At 32.7% G+C, this 16,799-nt stretch overlaps 1 long non-coding RNA gene across 8 annotated transcripts; it reads right to left on the minus strand.

Annotated features, from left to right (window-relative positions):
* Positions 1-5,200: 5,200 nt before the first annotated feature.
* Positions 5,201-14,729, minus strand: LOC131623928 (uncharacterized). Of its 8 annotated transcripts, none has more exons than XR_009290371.1 (4): positions 11,953-14,402; positions 10,822-11,845; positions 8,928-10,528; positions 5,201-7,183 (listed from the first exon to the last, which is right to left on the minus strand). It is a non-coding gene; the product is annotated as an uncharacterized LOC131623928 (long non-coding RNA). The 8 variants fall into 8 exon arrangements; XR_009290374.1 differs by having other exon boundaries at positions 6,556-7,183; positions 10,408-10,528; positions 11,953-14,394; XR_009290372.1 differs by lacking the exon at positions 5,201-7,183 and adding an exon at positions 7,203-7,619.
* Positions 14,730-16,799: the final 2,070 nt, after the last annotated feature.

Consider the following 16,799-nt stretch of genomic DNA (forward strand, 5'->3'; position numbering starts at 1 on the left):
TAGTATCAATCTATTGGTCCGCGGCGACAATCTATTTGTTCCCTGAGCGTTTTTGCCATAACTTTTTATCTGTGGGTCTAATTAATGAGTTCTTTAAAGCGTTAGAGAGGAAACACGTAGAGCTACATCATAGTAGATTGATTTAATAGTTTAGGGGTAGTTATATGGCTACTGTAGAGATATTTGTGTGTATTGTTTAGTTAAAAGTGAGTTACATATATGTGAATTAATAATTGTATTGCGTTGAATTATTATATGTGCTTGAGTTGTGTTTCTATGTTGAGTATTGTATTGAGTTATTGTGTTAATCTAGAAGAGGGGATTATGCGAGTTTTCCAGTGCATGTATGTTAGGATCATGAGAGGGGTCTTAACGCTTTGGAATATTTTAACACGTTCATACATCCATCTTCCGTTATGTCAAGAGGCAGGTTGCTAGTTCTGAGAGGGGTCTAGTATCTTGTCCCATGGTCAGAGAGAGGGCTCATGGGTTTAGAGAGGGGACCTAGTTCGTGAGTTAACCATTGTTGAGTTGGTACCACATGCATAGAGTTACATCGAGTTGCATAGAGTTACATTCTGAGGATGAGTTGCACAATGAGATAAATGCATGATAATGATGTTGCGTGTAATTAGTGTGTGAATTCTATGTGAATGAGGTGTGATTAATGAGTTGGTGTGAAAACACTTTCAATCTACTATGATTGAGATTATGTAAGAGTATGTTATGTGTTGAGTATCCTACTTTGCAATATATGTCTGTTATTATTGAATGTGATTTCTCACCCCTTCTATTTGAATGTTTCCTTTACATAAGTATTGTGCAGATACGTAAGAGTAAAGTCGCTGATGTGAGTGGAAGCTAGCTCCTGGAGCTATTTCTTTTAGTTTCTTTGTTTTAGCTTTGGTTATGTGTAACGCTAGGGAGCGATTTCTTTATTTTATGTTGAGATTTCTGAGAGAAAATATGTGCTATTGTATTTTAAGTTTTGATGAGATTTCACTTATGATTCTAACTATGCCATAATGTGAAATGGGAGTTTAAATTGATTAATGCATATTTTATTGTGAGAAATTCCGCTGAGATTTCTGAGAGACAATGTATGCTCTTAATTTTTTAATTAAAAAAAGTTAATTCAAATATGTATATGCAAACATACCTTAAAATCACTTTGTAGATACATATCTTAATAAACCTTTAAATAAAATGAAGAATTGGTGCGTTCAGAAATATATTTATGAATACATGTGACATTTTATAAATTTCGCACGAGATGTAAAAGAAGTTATAAAGGTGCAATGAGAATTTTTTTTATTCCATTACTTCTAATAGTTATTAAGTTATTTTGTTTGGATACAAAATGTACTAACTTATGAATTTAATATAGATGTAATAGTGGTATGATAGATCAATAAAAAATTATCATTATAATTTATAACATGTCTTATAATAATTAATTCTAAAATATGTCAATGACTTTACGAAATACAATTCTCTAATTAAATATTATTGTAAAATTATTTTTACGTTGATACGATTACGACTTTCATCTTTTCATTAAAAATAAAATTGAAAATATTTATAAAAATTAAAAACTTATTTAACTCAGTAAAAAATACTACAAAATATAAGAGTAACGAAAAAAAAAGTCAAGAATGGAGAGATTCCAAAATGAAAAAAAAACCCTAGCACACAAAATTCAAAATACACAAAAGAAGAAAGAAGAAAGAATTAAGACCCAGTAACAACTTCATACATTCACTCACTCAATGCATTTTGCATTATCACTTATCAGTTGATAACCGAATCGCAAAAATCTTCGTCACTCTTCCATTTCCCAACAATTGATTATTCTCAAAAGCGCTTTTTCTCCCGATCTGCGTTTGCTTTATTTCAACATAACTCAAACCGCCGTGGGATTTGAAAACCTCATCGGCTATTACGAACCTCCAGTTCAAGTACGTTCTTCTCTTTCTCGCTCTTTGAAGCATTCTCAGATCTCTTACTTTTTTTCACTCTCTAACCTTTGGTGCTTGCTCCGCATTTCCTTTTTCTCTCTATTAATGTGATTGTTGCACTGTTCTTCAGTAGTTTAATTGCTTTAGATGCTATTTATTCTATTTAATTTTGACCTAACTTCAACTCTGAATGCATTATATTTGTGTATACATAAGCTTTTATTTAGGAATATTGCTCGGAATTAAGGGTATGTTCGTTTTAGATGAAATAGGATCCCACTATATTTTTGTTTCTTCTCTAAATTGAAGAGAAAGAGGGAAGACAACGTGTGTTTCCTATTTTACCCATATAATTATTACTCGTTCAATTTTTTACATTATTTCATAGTGGTTTACTCAACATTTAGTCAATGAAAAACTTATGTTTTCCTATTTCAATGTCTCAAATCTTTGAAATTATAAGAGATAATTTTTTTAATATACTTGATAACACGAAAAATATATCGTATTATTTGATTCAATTAACATCAATTATGTCTTTATTTTATATTAATTATATTGTTTTATTTTAGTATTATGTTGTGATCGAACCAGAAATTGTACAACAGACTACAGAGAAAATTAAGATGATTCAAGAGAAGATGAAAGCTTCTCAGAGTCGTCATAAGAGTTATCATAACAAGAGGAGGAAAACAATTGAGTTTCAAGAGGGAGATCATGTGTTTATGAGAGTTACTCCTATGACGGGTATTGGTCGAGCTTTAAAGTCGAAGAAGTTGACTCCGCATTTTAATGAACCATTCCAAATTTCTGAAAGAGTGGGAGAAGTGACATATTGTATTGCTTTACCGCCGATGCTTGCAAACTTGCATAATGTATTTCATGTGTCTCAGTTGAGGAAATACATTTCAGATCTGTCCCATGTGATCCAAGTAGATGATGTGCAGGTGAAAGACAACTTAACAGTTGAGACGTTGCCTGTGAGGATTCAAGACCGAAGGTTGAAGCAATTGCGTGGCAAGGAAATAGCTTTGGTCAGAGTAGCTTGGGGGGGACCGGCTGAGGGAAATGTCACCTGGGAGCTAGAGAGCCAGATGAAGGATTCTTATCCGGAACTCTTTACTTGAGGTATGTTTTCGAGGAGGAAAACTCTTTTAGTGGGGGAGAGTTGTAACACCCGTATAATTTAATTTGGATATTGGATTAATAATTGGAATTATTATGGATTTTATGAAAATAATGGAAAAGAGGACGGTTTATGGCATTTGGCCATGTGGGAGATTAATAAAAGTGGGAGTGTGGTGTAATAAAGTCTTTACTAATTTTATTATTATTTTTCATAAAATAATTAGAATTGGGGAAAGAAAGGACAGAACGTGAAAAGAGAGACTAAAGGTTTTGGAACACGAAGAACGTGAAGGAGAACTGAAGAGGGAGAGACCAATCAAGAACTATGGCTAAGGTAAGGGGGGACTCTCCATTTAATCTTTATTATCGTGTTGTGGATGATGATGTTGATTAGGAGTATTGTTTGGATCAATAGGTTCTATGTTCTGATTTTATTGTTTGTGTTCATCATTTGGGTTGAAATCTATGACTGTTAATCCCTAATAACTGAGTAGATTTAGTTTGTGATGAGTAAAATCGAATATAGAGTCATATACTATTGATGTTGGATGAATCCTATGTTGTTTAGAATATGGAATTTCTGGTTTTAGACCCAAATCGCAAGCTGAAACGAATGGATTCGCGAAGAAGATGAATGGGTAAGCTGCAGGTTTTTGGAACTGTTGTCCATTCGTGTATGGTATACGTATGATACACGTATGGGGGTGGTACGCGTATGATACGCTCCCCAATTGTGCATCAGAATGCACCTTCTGCTCATACGCGTATGGTGACTGGTTGGTACGCGTATGGCTTGCTGGTACGCGTACGTGTGTGTTTTGTGTGGAAAATTGGTTCTGCTCATACTTGATGGTGCGTGTGTTGTGGATTTTTGGCCCTGTTGGTACGTGTATGGTACACGTATGGCCATCGTGAGATACAGATTTTGTTGTTTTGTGAATCTTGAATGTTTGACGACGCGTAATTTTTGAACTGATAATCTGTATGAATTATTGATATTTGATTTATTGAATGATGTTAATGTGTATATGAACATGCTTGTTAATGATGATGTTGATGATGATGATGAAATGAGTATAAGATGATGTTACTCATAGTATGATGATGATGAAATTATGTTGTATATATGTTTACATGCATTCATAATCATTGTTGAAGGTTGAATCCTAATGATGTGGGGATTCAGTGAAGGGTATAATTCCCATTGTGTGGAATTGTACTGGCAGGGCCGTATCTTGAAGAGGTTAGATCGGTCTATGGGTTTTCCCATTAATGATGTTGGTACCACATGCATAGTGTCAGTTCCATACATATGCATAATTTTTTTTATATAAAATGATTGATGTATTCTGTGTTATGACTTGATAATTGATGAAGATGTGTATGATGGAATGTCTGAATATGAAACGATTGGGTGAATGATATAACTATGATATATTATTGTTTATGATGCAATAATATTGGTTAACTGTGACGAGACTCACCCTTACTTGTTGTCATTTTCAGATTGAGGATAGCGGCTGACTTGGTGAGGATTAACTTATAAGTCGATTTAGTAATTAGCGTCAGGTGTCATGCTCTGATAGATGTAACACTGGGAACGCGATGTTTTGAGTTCTAGTTGATAACTCTAATTGTTTTGTTTTTCATTATGAAGTTTGATACATTAATGATGTGACGTTGATTCGAAGATTTAATTTCGCTGTGTAGACATGATTTTTACATTTATGAGTTATAATCAAATGTTCTTGGTGAATGCATGACATATGATAAACGAGGTTCATTTTATTATGAATTGTGACACCCTTTTTGCATGTTACTCTGATTTAATTTTGTTAATTGCCGTGGGGTATTAGAGGGGTGTTACACAACGAGCTAGCGACCATTTCTAATTTCTCCATGCCCGCACAAACTCTAGACATCGCCTACTGCCGAGGTTCTCATTTGATTTCTCTGAGAGAGGATGGTAAGTTCAATTTGGTTGTTCATGAAAGAAAAGTGGAAAGTTCCATTATACCTTGCCCCGATCGCATTGATGTGCGATATATGACACAATAGTGCTTTACTCTTGACGCACCTGCTCCTGATGAAAACCAAGAACAAGAGCCAGAGAACCTTCCACCATTATATCCTCCTCCGCCTAGGGCTCCCGAAAATGTTCCACCGCAAATCACTATGAACACCCTCTACGATGCCATCATGCAAAAAAATGTAGTATCCAACAAAAGGCACAATGAAATGTTGCAAATGGTCCAACAATTATAGAGTCGAAATGACCACAACTATCAGGAAATGACCAACCGCGTGTGAGGTTTAAGCGACGAAATGCAAGTGTTGGCACTTCGTGTGGGCGACGTTCATAACTACTTTCAACAATTTGAGGCACCACCTGACTCGGATAGGCGTAGAAGGGTTCGAACTAGAGGATGAAGAAGGATGCCCTAACAAAGTGAGGAGTAGGAGTTATTTTTCTTTCAACCTTGTTGCATTGGGAACAATGCACATTTTAAGTGTGGGGGAAGAATTTCTTTGTTTCTTTTATTTTTCTTTGTCGCAATTTCCATTCAATAAAAAATTTAAGTTAGTTAAATCCTACGTATGCGAATTTTTGGTACTTATTTTAATTCCTCAATTTCTTGAGCCATAACAAAAAAAAAATTAGCATGACTAGATGCATAGCTCTACACGCCCGAAAGTATGAAGGTTACTCATTTTTAAGAAATGTTAGAAACTTGAGTGAAGTTAAGACAATATTATTACCGTCTCACCATTCTAAAACCCCCGAGTATGCAAGACCTATTTGAGTACCTATTATACCGAAACCTAAAACTTTAGTTTAAAGTAACCATGAGCAGTTTATTTAGCAGTCGGCTCCGTCTTAAATACAAACTACGTAGAGAGTCGAAGTGAATGATCCTTATAATTTATAAAAATAACAATTCATTGCTATAGGGAATGTACCAACTAAGTTAGGTGACTCTCACCCGGTCATTTAACCAAACGGTCATGGAACCTAAGATATTTGACAAAAGAAACTCATTGTTGGTTGGTTCAAAAGTTTTCTGGTACTGAACTTGGTAGGGCAAACTACAGTTCGATCCCCCACAACCTGCAATTGAGTAAATATAAAAGGAGTATACCACGTAATTGTGCAAGAACTCCATGCTTAAAAGGATCATAATCACTAACCGACTACTCTACTATGTGTGTGATAAGATAATGGGCTTAATGTGATTGCGCGTGAATGAAAATGGGTAAAACAAGCGAAAAGGATAAGGTCGAGCTATGATGGCATGATTCGGATTGGTATGCATATGGCGGAGTTGTCTAGTGTCGTTACTGTATTTTTTGGTGTTGAGATTGATCTCATGATATTCTAACAATAACATCCCGTAACCTAGTACAACTCGAGTTGTGTTATGAGTTTGCATTTAATCTGTATTGTCCAACTGTTTTAATGATTATTTTCTTGAGGACAAACAAAGGTTCAAGTATAGGGGAGTTTGATAACATGAAAATATATCGTATTATTTGATTCAATTAACATAAATTATGTCTTTATTTTATATTAATTATATTGTTTTATTTTAGTATTATGCCGGTATTCTCGTTTTATTTCACATATTTAATTTTTCTCGAGTTCGATTAAAAAGAAGAAGAAATAAAGTATTTTCAAAGAATTATTCGGTGAAGAAATGAAGAAATGCAAAAGCTCGATTGGAGACCCATTATTTATTAAAGAAAAGAAGTGGAAAAAAATAATAAAGAAAGAAAGTCGGGACGCCCACCCCACGTGCCTAAGATGAAAATGAAGAAGAGAAGAAAGTGACGTCCGTCCCTCCCTTGGTGGCCCCCGCACCTAAGCTATTTTGAAGAAAAAGAAGAAAAAGAAATAAAAGAAAGAGGGCGTCCGTCCCTTTAGCAAGTGGCCCCCCGCCACTTGCGTTATTTTCTTAGAATTTTTCCCACGATCCAGTCACACTTCAGTACCATCTCCAACGTCTCTCCGATTCTTCAGCAGCTTAAACTGATTCTTCAGCAACTCAACTGAAATCACTCCCATTTTCTCCTAAATCTCCTCTCCAGCAAACTGCAACCTACGAATATAAAAGGAACCGTAAGAAACATTATGAGGCCCCCTTTGTTCTTCGTTTTGACACAGAATATTGATTAGAGTTCAAGCATTTTATTTTCCAGTTTTCTTTACAATTTCCATTCCTGTTTCAACTTTTGATTTCTACACTGGAAGTCAAAAGCCCTTTAGTTTGTTTCTAAACTTCCATAATTTGTTTTAGGTTTACTATTCAGTCCATTTATTTCTTCTGCAATTGGTTTATTTTCTGAGAGATAAAGAAGCAAAAGCCTATCGATCCGTAGAGGATTTGCATCTGATACTCAAAACACATTTCCATCTTCAATTTAGTTTCCAGGTTTTTATTTACATGCTTTTGCCATTAATTTCCGTATCTGATAACATGCTTGGGCAACCACTTCTATAAGGCTATCATCCACATATGGTGGAGTCAAATATCTCTGTGTAAAAAATAAAAAATGCCTCAAAATTAACAAATGATTTTACAGAAAAAACTAACAAAAGAATTGGCAATGGCATATGCAGTGGTCTGGTTTTTAACTAATATCAGTATGAAGAAAATACAATTGACCTGAAGAAAATACAATATTAGTATGAAGAATTCCATAACAGACCAAGTAAAAAATATTTATCATATAATAATAAATTTATGTAACATATCATAATAATAAAAAATAAATTAGTAAAAAATATTTATACATGCGATTTGGTTTGGTTTGGATCGGTTTTGAAAAATCAATCTGAAATCCGATCTGAACCGTGCGGTTCTCACAAAATCACATCCAAACACATCCAATAAACTTCGATTTTTTACGGTTTTTGGTTTTTTTGATCGGTTTTCAGTTTTTATTTGGATTGGTTTGGGTTTGAACACCCCTAGTTGCAGGAGTTGGGCAAACGAATTTTCCCTCTTTGTAGGAGCTTTCAACTAATCATCCAATTTGTGGAATCGAGGTCAGAATGGGCTAGAGTTAATCATGCCTTTTCTGCCGCCCTTAGGAAATTCCTTCTAGTATGTAGTGAGACAGTTGTTGATATACCTTTCACATGAAGTTATTGTTTGCTTCTTGAAAAAATGTTTTTGTGCATGTACATATATATTCACTTTTATAATTGGCCCTTTAACTTCTATCAGTAGCCTGTTACTGTCTGGAAAACTATTTAAAAAGAAAAAGTATATATCAAGTGTTAATGTGTAGTGCCTAATGCTGGCCCGGTATACCTTAATTAGCAGCTTTAGATTCTTTTCCAAACAAAGGTTACCGTTCATTACTTTTATCTTCTGTTGGGGGTGGGGAAAAACTGTAATGTAGTGATCACTTTTATTTATTTATTTTGAGAATACTCTCTTCTAGTGAATGGCAATCAAGTTTAGTTAAAAAGTATGCATTTAGTTTGTTTCTTTCCATTTTCTGGTTTATAGATTGCTAAGGTTAAAAAGCAATAGATCAACTAGTGGATGAGATGAGAATCCTTAAGTTGATTAGATATACTTTTTTGGTAATATATGGATGAATTGGAGGTAATAGACAAAGTTTAACAATTAAAGTGTTTAACTGATTAGTATTTTAGGTGAGACTCATTAAGATAGGAAAAGGTAATACTTAGCCAATTCTTTATACACATGCGTGTGTGTCACGTGGTGTGCTATATTTTAGACATTATTGGTGTTTATGTGGCTATAGATAAAGGTCCACCTCTGTTGCAGTTCTGCATTTATATAGTATCTCTATGTTTACTAGGATTACCTTGTGGCACAACTTGAGCACCAGTTCCGGCATGGGAGACTTTCCCGGATTGTGGTTCTACTATCATCCAATGATGTGTTTCAGAGGCATTGTCTACTGTCATAGAAGGCTTCGACACTATCAATGAAGGCTTCGGCCAATACTTTTTCTAGTTCTGCTACCTTCTCAATACAAACTCTTGTGGAATGTATTAATTGGATTATATTTGAATTAACATATACATTATGGATAAGTTGGAAAGTTACCTGTCTTCCAACTAATACCTTTTTTGTAATGTAATTAAGTAAATTGTCTTCCAACTAACACTTTTTTTGTTCTGTAATTAAGTAAATTGTCTTCCAACTAACACTTTTTATGTTCTGTAATAAAGTCTGGAAATTCAAATTCAACTAAGATCTTTTACATGAATAATTCAAATTGTCATTGATAGCGTATCAAAAACTAAAACGAATTATGACAAATTCTACTGCAGCTCAACTTTACCCTATGAATTTTGAATTGTCCAAAACAGTATTTTTTCCTATTGGCTTTGGACGATCCAAAATTCTTGGGGTAAAATTGGGTAGGAGAATTTGGGCTAATTTGTTTTATATTTTATTTTTTTTATACAGATCATTTGAATTATACTAAAAGTGTTAGTTGAATTTGAATTTAAATTTTAAGACTTGATTACTTAGATGTTAGTTGGAATAAAATTTCACAATTTATGAAAAAGTTTAACTTTCCAAGACAATACAAACTTTTACATGAAACACATACTAACCCAAACAACTAACCCAAACAATCTAAAACAATCCTGAGTTTTAGTATTGAAATCCAAACCTAAAAATTAAACAAGAGTTTGTACTGAGAAGGTAAACGAGATACTGGGGCTTTCTTACATAATCAAAGGGATTGCCAGAAATCCAAGTCTCATTCCAAGTCTCACCGCATCAATAATAAGAGAGTAAGACTAAGTGTATGGAACAACTAGGAACAAAAACAAGTAATTGTGTAGAAAATAAAAATGAGAAGGAAGTGGTCAGATTAAACTTGTTGAGTGAAACTCTGAACGGAAAAAAGTGAGAAGGAAGTGGTCAAATATCTGAAAAATAAAAAATAAAAGTGAGAAGGAAGTGGTCAGATTAAATCTAAAAAACAAAAAATAAGTAGCAACAATAATGAAGAGTTATAGATCGCGGGTCCAAAACTGTTAAAATTGAAACTCTGATTTGGAAAATAAAAGTGAGAAGGAAGTGGTCAGATTAAATGTTAGAAGTGAAACTCACATCTGGAAAACAACACTACGTAAGAAACCTTGATGCACAAAATGAATTAACAACACAAAACATGAAGAAAAATTAAAATTAAAATATATATATATATTTAACTAAATTGAAACACCTCAAAACCTGAAGAAAAAAACTAGAAACATGAAGAGATAAAAGATAATGAAAAACAGAACCTTGAATATTTATCATCAAGGTGACATGGAACTTACATTGCCAATCATCTTTGCTTTGAGCCATGTAATATCGATGCCGTATGGAGGAGGTGTGACTCTAATTCCATTCGACACGTATGGAGGAAGTAAGCTATGAAGTTCCTTCTCTAATCCTTTTCTGAACAAGAAAATAGTAGAATTAGGCCAAGTTTGAATAGCTTCTAACCTGTTGGACATTCATGTTTCATAATGCTTGTCATAAGCATTATTTTCAAGGCATTTGAAATTATAGCATAGATTAAACATTCTAAAGACGTTTATGTTTTTTAAAAAAACTTTTAAAAATTACTCAACATAGATGTTAAGGCATAAATCATTCCAAAATGTATATTTATTAGGAAAACATATGTCTGCATAAGTCACACTTGTGCAAATCAAACATAATATTGCAATATTCACCAAAAATATTACCCTCAGAATGCTTCCACCAGCTACACCTCCTTTTATGCTTACATCCATCATCACAGGTTATTCACTTTGAGAACACAAGTGTGTAGTTGAAAAACTAAAGCAAACAATAACAAAAGTAGCTCATAAAGGTTGATTATTTTAGTGAAAATACCAAATACCCAACTTTGTTATGTTAATAGGAATGTAATGTTAATAGGGATGCAAATGGGTATGAGAAGGAGAAAAAGTTGTTGGTCTCGTCCCTCGTGATGGTCATTATGCTGTTTCATTCTTCCTGATGCTTCAAACTTGTTGGATTTCCAGTGCTCAGCGCATCAGCAGCGTGGCTCAGCTCAGCTTCTGAGCATGAAACGAAATTTCAAAAGTAATTGCCAAATGAAATGAAATAAAATTATGAGAAAATACATTGTGAGAAAAGTCGGAAAAGAAATTAAAGTTTCAATAAAAAAGAGAGAAACAGAGCTTTGGAAAGCTAAATCTCATGTAAAACCATAATAAGTCAACTTCAACAAATTGTTTTACCACTTTGGTCCAAGTCTCACTCCAATTTACATAAACACTTTGTAGGAATCAATTAGTTGTAATGAGTAAGTTGTTCATGTAATTTACTATTATCTCTATGACAAACCTTGAAACAAATAACATCATTTTAAACAAATGAGAAACCTTGAAACCAATGACTAATGACAGAAGTAAAATGAAATAAGCTTATGTCCTTTGTTCTCAAACACAGAGACTACATTTGATGTTCTACAGTGCACACATTAAAATTGAGGAAAAAGATAAAATATCCTCATGTATAAATAGATAAAACCCAAAGATAGAACCAAGCCATAGAAAAGTTTATGTAGAAACATACCATTGGTGCTGATTTTCCCCATCACCTTATTAACCATATCAGCAACATACACATTCCCTCTTACATGAACAACAAAGCTTTTAGATTTGGAAAACCTTGCGGAACACACATCACCATCACCATACCCAAGCAACCCATTTCCAGAAAACCTTTTGAAAACACTTTCTGCAACACAAAAAAAATTTTAAAAATAGAAATAACCAAAAACCCTAAAAAAAATCAAACTTTAGCACACGCCAGTAATAAAAAAAAAAGAAAAAAATAAAATGAACCTTGGGAAATGGGTGATTGGACAGTGTAGAAAGTACTATTTGAGGAGTAACAATGATGAGATCTCGGAGGAATGGGGTCGTTGGAGAACGGAGAAAGGGTTTATGTGAAGCTTGTGACCATCGAGAACGGTTGTGACGGTGAAACCGTCTTCGGAAATGACTTCGTTCGCTTGAACTGAAAAAGTGAAATTGAAAAATTGGAGAAAGGAATAGAGATTGAGGAAGAGTTAACGTGGAGAGAGAAGAGGGTGAAGAGGAAGGAGAGTGAGGAAGGTGGGAGGAGAAGACATATTTCCCATTTGATGAAGAGTGAGCAATGTTCTACACTTTTAGTGATGGTGAGGACGGAGGAATGTGCCCATTTTGGTGAGGACTGAGTGATGGTGAGAACTGGAGGGAAAAGAGAGACAAGAGAAAACAGGAGCAGAGAGAGAAAATAGAGACTGAGGAATTAGTGTCCTTGGAGTGTACTATTGTTTCTTTTGTTGAGTGTAAGATTGTCTTGACGGAAAAATATAATTTAAACTAGACCAATGAAAAATGAACATTTGGGGCATCCAGACAGAAAAGATGATAAAGTAAATGTTTATTTTGCTAGTTACTAAAATGTCCAAGTTGTAGCCTAAATTTTTTTTAGGTAAGGGCACAATAGGAAGAATGGTTCATTGTTTAATAATGGGTAGATAGTAAATTACTTTTACCATTCCGGCATGTCTATGTTTACCAGGATTACCTACTTGAGCACCAGTTCTGGCATGGGAGATTTTTTTCTAGTTCTGCTACCTTCTCAATACAAACTCTTATTGACCCTATTGTAAATTGTCTTCCAACTACTGCCGCTCAACTTTACCTCATAAGTTTGAATTGTCCAAAACCTTATTTTTTTTTCTATTGGCTTTGGACAATTCAGAGCCGCTCAACTTTACCCCGTAAGTTTTGAATTGTCCAAAACCTTTTTTCTACTGGCTTTGGACAATTCAGAACTCATGGGGGTAAAGTTGGGTAGGAGAATTTGGGCTAATTTGTTTTATGTGAATTTAAATTTTAAGACTTAATTACTTAGGTGTTACTTGCAATAAAATTTCATAACTAACCCAAACAATCTAAAACAATACTGAGTGTTAGTATTGAAATCCAAACCTATAAATTAAAGGAAGGTAAACGAGATACTTAGTTACCTAATCAGAAATCCGCATCAATAATAAGAGAGTAACACTAAGAGTGTGTTTGGATGAGGTAATTAGAAATTTTAAAGTAATTTAAAATTCAAAGCAATTCAAATGATTCAATTCAAATCCATTCATTTTTAAATTGTTTTGTTTGGATGAAGTATTAAGATAATTCATTGTTAGATTTTTGGTGTCATTTTGTATAAAATTTAAATTTTTTGGACCAAATTAAAAAATGAAAAAGTAGGGACCAATTTGTAATTTTTAAAAATTTGAAGGACCAAATTGTAAAATTTAAAAATTATTAAGGACCAATTTGCAATTTTTTTAAAAAAATTGGGGTCAATTTTATATTTTTGAAAAATATGAGGACTAATTTGTAAATTTTGAAGAAATAATAATAACAAATACATTCTATGGAACATGAGAGGAATTTCAAATTCTTTGGTTTTTGGTGTCATTTCAAAATGATTAAATTTAACTTAAATGAAATACTCCATAAATTTCCATCATTTTAACAATTCTTCATTTTTGTATCCAAACAATGAATTTTGGTCAAATTATTTTAAATTCCCTCAAAAAATTACTTTCCCTCGTTAAAATGCTCCATCCAAACACACTCTAAGTGTATGGAACAACTAGGAACAAAAACAAGTAGTTGTGTAGAAAATAAAAATGAGAAGAAAGTGGCCAGATTAAACTTGTTGAGTGAAACTCTGAACGGAAAAAGTGAGAAGGAAGTGGTCAGATTTCTGAAAAATAAAAAACAAAAGTGAGAAAGAAGTGGTCAGATTAAATCTAAAAAACAAAAAATAAGCAGCAACAATAATGAAGAGTTATAGATCGCGGCTCCAAAACTGTTAAAATTGAAACTCTGATTTGGAAAATAAAAGTGAGAAGGAAGTGGTCAGATTAAATGTTAGAAGTGAAACTCACATCTGGAAAACAACACAACTTAAGAAACCTTGATGCACAAAATGAATTAACAACACAAAACATGAAGAAAAATTAAAATTATAAAATATATATATTTAACTAAACTGAAACTCCTCAAAACCTGAAGAAAAAAACTAGAAACATGAAAGATAAAAGATAATGAAAAAAAAATTGTTTTAAAGATGAAAACTTTTCTTCAGAGGATTTAACAACAAAAAAAAAAACTAAACTTTATCATTGAAAACAAAACAAAACATTACAACAACAAAAAAACCCTAAATCAGATTCATCAAAACGTAAAGGCATATCTAATTTGTAAGAGAGAAACATGAAGGGAAACACGAAAATGATATTACAAAAACCTTATCTGAATAGTGAAAAAGTTGCTACTTTGATTTTAGTATATGTGTTTATTGAAGGGGATTCAATAGAGTGGTTTATACTTTATTGTGAATAATAGAAAAAGCTTATACAAAAAGGCACTCACAATTGCAAGAGAGAGGAGAGAGATAGCGCAGAAGAAAAACAGAGAGGGCTTATAAGAGGACACAGGGTTTCAGTGACTTTTCCATCCACAAAATCTGGGCCGTTCATTCACATTGGATCCCTCAAGTGGCATTTCTAAACCCTAAAATTCACATTGGATCCCCTCAAGTGGCATTTCTTTCATTCCACTATCCATTACCACCAATTTTAAAGAGTATGATTTCTAATTAATTTATTTTTTTTGGGCAAAAAGTAAAAGATAAAGTTATTTGAATAATTTCATTTATTTATTATTATTAATTTTTTGGACAAAATTTATATACGATTTTTTATGTGTGTTTTTTATTATTTTTTAATAAATATATAATTTTCTTTTATAGATATACAAATTTCTACTATTTAAAAAATATTTAAGTATATGTATTAAATTTTTATTAAAAAATATGATGAGTTAAATTGTATCTAAATATTTTATTGGTTATTATTACTAAAAATTTCTTCTATTAACTTTCATCGACGTTTTTCTAATTATTACTATAATCAATAAATCTCATTCCCTCTCTTTAATTAAATTACCAATAATTATAATTTTTTTTTTTGAAAAGGCAAAATAAATTAACAAACTAATAACAGGGCATAAGATACGCCAATTACATTAATACAGTTCCAAAAGACATGCCAGTATAATTTTAAACTACCTCACACATGAGCCCCAATCCTAATATCCACTTTCCACCAACAATAATATAGTATACTGAAAACAGATGGAATAATAACCTTTAAAACACGCCCCCATACTCCAATTCAGCAGCTGAAGGCTGATATACAGAATTAAAACACAGACCCCAAAACTGAATCCCAGCAGAAGCTGATTCATAATCGAATATAAGCCTATAGCGAAACCGACGCCATTACCTCAAGAACTAACTTCAAACCAGCCAAAACTCCAACCACAAGAATCTCTCGGCTGCACCGGAATATGCTCCCAAAGCCTACAACAACAGACTGACCGAAAAAGAACCGACACAAACCAAATCATGCTGCGCAATCTGGACTGACTGAGGATCTACACTTATTGGAGCCAAAAAACTCCATACTCCCTGCATCTCCACTTATTGTTCCTCTTTTCTTTCCCATGTTTCCACCCTATCCATTTTCTCACTCATTCCATTAACTTTCATTACAGCTTATTAAAAAAAATTAATACTCCTCAATTTACTCTATTATTTATAACCTATTATAAAGATGTTATTCCTAAACCTAGTGATTAGTTTTGTCTTTTTTTAACAAAAATGTTGTTTGTATCTTTAGAATTGCAAATGAAATGGCTCTCAGAGACATTACAATTCAATAGCCATTTCCAACGTGCAATCTCTCATTTTCCAACCATTGCAATCCCATATGCGTTTACATCACCAGCCACTTATGCTAATTATTTTTTTTAATTGTCACTTTTGAGAAAAAAAAATATGTTTTTTTAGTTGTGATTTGAAAAATTCAATGTAATAATGATTATAATTAGTCAAAATTAATAAATTTATCAAATCTACTCTATTTCTCATTTTTTTCTCTCTTTTCACATTCTTTCTCACATATTTCTCTCTTTACAACTTCTTCACTCAACCAAACACATCCTAAGTGCATGTTTGGTTCTGCGAGGAGAAGAATAGATTTTGTAGAATTGATTCTAGTTAAAAGTGTAAAGTGATTTATGTAAGGATACATTTAGTGTAAAAAATCACTAAGAGAATGTAATATTTGTTGTGTGACTTTAGAAACTGATAATAAGATTAACCGTTAGTTTTTTTAGGCAAAATAATCATTTTTGTTCCTTAACTATATTTTGGGTTCATATTGGTCCCTTAATTTTTTTTCTTGTTACTTTGATCCTTCAACTTGCAAAATATTTCATTTTAACATTTTTTTTTCTAATTAGCGACGGAAAAACTTTGAAATCAGTCGCTAAATTTGTAGCTAATTAGACAAAAAAGACTAAAATAAAACCTTTCAAAAATTAAGGGGCCAATGTGACACGAAAAAAATTAAGGAACCAAAATTATTTTGATATTTTGCCTTTTTTTTTATGATAAGATAATTATGATTGATTGACATTGTAAATAAAAGCTTTACAACGATGGTATCATAAAGGACCCGTTTGTTTCGGCTTTTTTTAAAAATGATTTTTATAGTGTTACAAAATTTTGTGAAAAAAAATTTTACAAAGAAATTTTTTATAAAAGCTTCAAATAAAATATT

The sequence above is a fragment of the Vicia villosa genome, unplaced genomic scaffold, assembly GCF_029867415.1.
Source record: "Vicia villosa cultivar HV-30 ecotype Madison, WI unplaced genomic scaffold, Vvil1.0 ctg.000089F_1_1, whole genome shotgun sequence".
Classification (NCBI taxonomy): Eukaryota; Viridiplantae; Streptophyta; class Magnoliopsida; order Fabales; family Fabaceae; genus Vicia; species Vicia villosa.